This window comes from Triticum aestivum, chromosome 5D, assembly GCF_018294505.1.
Source record: "Triticum aestivum cultivar Chinese Spring chromosome 5D, IWGSC CS RefSeq v2.1, whole genome shotgun sequence".
NCBI classification, from domain to species: Eukaryota; Viridiplantae; Streptophyta; class Magnoliopsida; order Poales; family Poaceae; genus Triticum; species Triticum aestivum.
The window spans coordinates 426183817-426190235 of NC_057808.1; positions in this window are offsets into that span (position 1 = coordinate 426183817).

Genomic DNA, 6419 nt, shown 5'->3' on the forward strand with positions numbered 1-6419 from the left:
AGTAGTACTTTGCTTCAAGGGCTAATAAATTTTTGCAATAAGTATATGAGTTCTTTATGACTAATGTGAGTCCATGGATTATACGCACACTTACCTTTCCGCAATTTTCTAGCCTCTTCGGTACCATGCATTACCCTTTCTCACCTTGAGAGTTGGTGCAAACTTCGCCGGTGCATCCAAACCCCGTGATATGATACGCTCTATCACACATAAACCTCCTTATATATTCCTCAAAACAACCACCATACCTACCTATTATGGCATTTCCATAGCCATTCCGAGATATATTGCCATGCAACTTTTCATCGTTTCGTTTATCATGACATGCTCCATCATTGTCATATTGCCCTGCATGATCATGTAGTTGACATTGTATTTGTGGCAAAGCCACCATTCATAATTCTTTCATACATGTCGCTCTTGATTCATTGCATATCCCGGTACACCGCCGGAGGCATTCACATAGAGTCATATTTTGTTCTAAGTATTGAGTTGTAATTCATGAGTTGTAAGTAAATAAAAGTGTGATGATCATCATTATTAGAGCATTGTCCGAAGTGAGGAAAGGATGATGGAGACTATGATTCCCCCACAAGTCGGGATGAGACTCCGGACTAAATAAAAAAAGAGGCCATAAAAAAAGAGAAAATGCCCAAATAAAAAAAGAGAGAAAAAGAGAGAAGGGACAATGTTACTATCCTTTTACCACACTTGTGCTTCAAAGTAGCACCGTGATCTTCATGATAGAGAGTCTCTCATTTTGTCGCTTTCATATACTAGTGGGAAATTTCATTATAGAACTTGGCTTGTATATTCCAATGATGGGCTTCCTTAAATGCCCGAGGTCTTCGTGAGCAAGCAAGTTGGATGCACACCCACTTAGTTTCTTTTGTTTGAGCTTTCATACACTTATAGCTCTAGTGCATCCGTTGCATGGCAATCCCTACTCCTTGCATTGACATCAATTGATGGGCATCTCCATAGCTCGTTGATTAGCCTCGTTAATGTGAGACTTTCTCCTTTTTTGTCTTCCTAGATAACCCCTACCATTATACCTTATTCCACTATAGTGCTATATCCATGGCTTGCGCTCATGTATTGCGTAAGAGTTGAAAAGGCTGAAGCGCGTTAAAAAGTATGAACCAATTGCTTGGCTAAAACCGGGGTTGTACATGATATGAATATTTTGTGTGGGGAAGATGGAGCATAGCTAGACTATATGATTTTGTAGGGATAACTTGCTTTGGCTATGTTATTTTGATAAGACATAATTGCTTGGTTAACATGCTTGAAGTATTATTGTTTTTATGTCAACATTAGACTTTTATCTTGAATCATATTAAATCTGAACATTCGTGCCACAATAAGAAGAATTACATTGAAATTATGCTAAGTAGCATTCCACATCAAAAATTCTGTTTTTATCATTTACCTACTCAAGGACGAGCAGGAATTAAGCTTGGGGATGCTTGATACGTCTCCAACGTATCTATAATTTTTTATTGTTCCATGCTATATTATATTCTGTTTTGGACATTATTGGGCTTTATTATACACTTTTATATTATTTTTGGGACTAACCTATTAACCGGAGGCCCAGCCCAGAATTGCTGTTTTTTGCCTATTTCAGAGTTTCACAGAAAAGGAATATCAAACGGAGTCCAAACGGAATGAAACTTTCGGGAACGTGATTTTCGGAACGAACGTGAACCAGGGGACTTGGACCCTACATCAAGACATCAACCAGGAAGGCACGAGGTAGGGGGCGCGCCTACCCCCCCCCCCCCCCCCCAGGCGCGCCCTCCATCCTCGTGGGGCCCATGTTGCTCCACCGACGTACTTCTTCCTCCTATATATACCTACATACCCCCAAACTACCAGATACGGAGCCAAAAAGCTAATTCCACCGCCGCAACCTTCTGTACCCGTGAGATCCCATCTTGGGGCCTTTTCCGGAGCTCCGCCGGAGGGGGCATCGATCACGGAGGGCTTCTACATCAACACCATAGCCTCTCCGATGATGTGTGAGTAGTTTACCTCAGACCTTCGGGTCCATAGTTATTAGCTAGATGGCTTCTTCTCTCTCTTTGGATCTCAATACAATGTTCTCCCCCTCTCTTGTGGAGATCTATTCAATGTAATCTTCTTTTGCGGTGTGTTTGTTGAGACCGATGAATTGTGGGTTTATGATCAAGATTATCTATGAACAATATTTGAATCTTCTCTGAATTATTTTATGTATGATTGGTTATCTTTGCAAGTCTCTTTGAATTATCATTTTGGTTTGGCCTACTAGATTGATCTTTCTTGCAATGGGAGAAGTGCTTAGCCTTGGGTTCAATCTTGCGGTGTCCTTTCCCAGTGACAGTAGGGGCAACAAGGCACGTATTGTATTGTTGCCATTGAGGATAACAAGATGGGGTTTATATCATATTGCATGAGTTTATCCCTCTACATCATGTCATCTTACTTAAAGCGTTACTCTATTCTTTTGAACTTAATACTCTAGATGCATGCTGGATAGCGGTCGATGTGTGGAGTAATAGTAGTAGATGCAGGCAGGAGTCGGTCTACTTGTCGCGGACGTGATGCCTATATACATGATCATACCTAGATATTCTCATAACTATGCTCAATTTTGTCAATTGCTCAACAGTAATTTGTTTACCCACCGTAATACTTATGCTCTCGAGAGAAGCCACTAGTGAAACCTATGCCCCCCGGGTCTATTTTCCGTAATATTAATCTTCCAACACTTAGCTATTTTTATAGCCTTTTATTTTACTTTGCATCTTTATCATAAAAATACCAAAAATATTATCTTATCATATCTATCAGATCTCACTTTAGTAAGTGACCGTGAAGGGATTGACAACCCCTTTATTGCGTTGGTTGCGAGTGAAAGAACATGCGGTGCCCCCATGTTAGGTTTTGGTAATTGATGACAATCTCTACGGACTAATGGTTGCCTTGAGTTATATTTGAAGGTTTTGTCCATAGGATTTTTCTTGGAGTACATTTGTTAGTTTCAAGGAGAGTTTGTGATGACCAAGGTGCTATTCAAGGAATTACCTAAAGATTGGTCTTGTGAGAGGTTGATCAAGACTAAGTAAAAGAGTGAATCAAGTTGATCAACATACAAAGCGTAGAAGATGTACCGAGAGGGATCAAGCGATCCCATGGTATGGTAAGCATTATCAATTACGCTTTGTGTACTAACCCATGATCTTCGTGAGAGTTCTTTGCGGGGTTAGGTTGCGGTGTGCAAGTTCAAGGAAGCATCACGAAGAGATCAAATGCTTGAAGCTTGTCGTCCATTGTGGTGACAATGGACTTGTGAAGATGTGCGGAAGAGTGGCTCACCCATAGTGGAATATGGGGGAGCAATCAACTAGTCTTCATCGAGCCAACGCAATCAAGAAAGGTGGTCCAACTTGAGGGAGTCAAGATCGTCTTCATCTAGCTCAAGTGGACCATGTGCAAGGCAAAGGTTTGCCCTTGATAGGTTTTCTATTTTATCGGTCTCATGATGGTAGTTGGGAGACCGGGTTATAGGATCGATTGCCGTACTATCAAGGGGGGCTCTCGATGAGTAGCTTGATCGTATCATTTGTGGAGAGCTCAAACCATTGCATCGTTGCATCATCTTTCTTGGTTCTTGTTTGCTTCTCTTTGTGAGTTTTGGAGCTTTTGGTCATCTTGTTGACAAGCTCGAGTTCATCCAAAACGGAGTTCACTTGCATCTTCTATGATGTTTTCGATGTTGGAGGTTATGCCAGTTATTCTCTGTTGGAGGTTTCACTCCTCTATGTGTTAGGCATACCTCCCCCGCCTCTTCTTACTATAACCTTTGTCGCTGTTTTGATGCCACTCGTTGTCTTGTATCCAACAAGCTTAAGTTTGCTCAATTCGGAGCTCATTTGCAGAAGTTATGGCAGTTCGGGTTTTATTGGATCCATCTGTTGTCTTTAGCTGCGTTTTGAAGGCATCCAAGTGCTAAAGCCTCTGTGGCGTGCGGTAGTACTACTCAAGGGAGCGGTACTACCGCTCACAGGAGCGGTAGTACCGCTGCCTCTAGCCTAGAACGCTGGCGCGCACGGAAGTAGGCGCGAAAGAATTTGTTTACTTCCGCGTCCTACGCGGTAGTACCGCTCCTGGTGAGCGGTAGTACCGCTGCCTCGCGTCCTGTCGCTAATTGCGTGCGGTAGTAGGCACGGATGTAATTTTTTACATCCGCCCTTGCGCGGTAGTACCGCTCCCTGTGAGCGGTAGTACCGTGCCGCCTTTTTCTCGTAGCTAGCTCTAGTGGTTGTAGGCGCGGCAGTTATTTTTACTTCCGTGGTCGCGTGGTAGTTCCGCAAGGGCAGGCGGTAGTACCGCTCCTGCATTAGTACCGCCATGTTGCCCGTTTGCAGTGTTGTTTCATTGGGCTTCTGCCGCCCTAGCGGTAGTACCACTCGTAGGAGCGGTAGTACCGCTCGGTGCGGGCTGTGAGCATAACGGTTGGATTTTCCCCCTCCTATAAAAGGGGGTCTTCTTCCCCAATGAACCTTATCCTTGGAGCTCGTGTTCTTCCCCCTTTGTTGACCTTCTTCGAGCTTGCTAACTCTCAATCCCTCCAATGATTCTTGCTAGTTCTTGAGGAAAAGAGAGAGGAGATCTAGATCCACGTTTCCACCAATCACTTTCTCCTCTAAGCGAGGGGAACCCCTTGGATCTAGATCTTGGAGTTCTACGTGTTCTTCTTTCGTTCTTCCTCTTATTTTCCTCCCTAGCATTAGTTGCTTTGGTGGGATTTGGGAGAGAAGGACTTGGGCACTCCGTGTGCCCTTGCCATTGCATTTGGTGCATCGGTTTGAGTTCTCCACGGTGATACGTGGAAGTGAAGTTTGAGAAGCTTATTACTCTTGGGTGTTTGGGCACTCTAGAGCTTGTTCCTCTTGGGTGCCTTGGCGCCCTAGACGGTTGGTGGTGTTCGGAGCTCAATCATTGTGGTGTAAAGCTCCGGGCAAGCGTCGGGGTCTCCAATTAGGTTGTGGAGATCGCCCCGAGCAATTTGACGGGTTCCGGTGACCGCCCCCAAGGGTTGCCAAAGTGTACGGGTTCCGTGACCGCCCCCAAGGGTTGCCATTTGTATGGGTTCGGTGACCTCCTTCAAGGGTCCCTTAGTGGAATCACGGCATCTTGCATTGTGCGAGCGCGTGAGGATATTACGGTGGCTTCTTGGGGAGCATTGTGCCTCACACCGCTCCAAACGGAGATTAGCATCCGCAAGGGTGTGAACTTCGGGATACAGCGTCGTCTCCGCGTGCCTCGGTTATCTCTTACCCGAGCTCTTTACTTTTGCACTTTACTTTGTGATAGCCATATTGTTTCTTGTCATATATCTTGCTATCACCTAGTACTTTATCTTGCTTAGCATAAGTTGTTGGTGCATATAGGTGAGCCTAGTTGTTGTAACTTTTGTGCTTGACAAATTAACCGCTAGGTTTATTCCGCATTTGTTCAAGCCTAAACCGTAATTATTTTAAAGCGCCTATTCACCCCCCTCTAGGCGACATCCACGATCTTTCAGCGAGGATTTTATTTGTTTGTGTAGGTGCGAGGGACTCGTGCGTGGCCTCCTACTGGATTGATACCTTGGTTCTCAAAAAATGAGGGAAATACTTACGCTGCTTAACTGCATCACCCTTTCCTCTTCAAGGAAAAACCAACGCAGTGCTCAAGAGGTAGCATGCGGCGATGGGGTATATATAGGCAACTTATTTGTCCCGGTTCGTTGTAGGAACCGGAACTAAACACCCCCCTTCTGTACCGGTTCTAGGCATGAACCGGTACCAATGGTTGTGGGCCAGGAGCGCGGCCCATTGGTCCCGGTTCATGCCTAGAACCGGAACAAATAGATCCAGACGAACCGGGACCAATGCCCACGAGGCCCCGGCCGGCCCCCGGGCTCACGAACCGAGTCTAATGCCCCCCATGGGTCCCGGTTCGTGAAGAACCGGGACTAATGGGCTGGCCAGGCCCGAACCAAAGGCCTGTTTTCTACTAGTTGTTGCACACTCTCGTCGATATAGTCGCACATGCATGACAACAGAGTTGCACAATCTCGTGCGCATAGTCGCACATAAATTGTCGTGGGAGTGCTCACGCATCGCTGCGGGGTTGCACACTCTCGTCGGCATAGTCGCACATGCATGGACACATAGTTGCACAATCTCGTCCGCATAGTCGCACATGAATTGTCGTGGGAGGTGCTCATGCATGGCCGCGGAGTTGCACACTCTCGTCGGCACAGCCGAATATGCATGGCCACAGAGTTGCACAATCTCGTCCGGATGGTCGCACATGAGTTGTTGTGGGAGGTGTTCATGCCCAGCCGCGGAGTTGCACACTCTCATCGGCATAGTTGCACATGC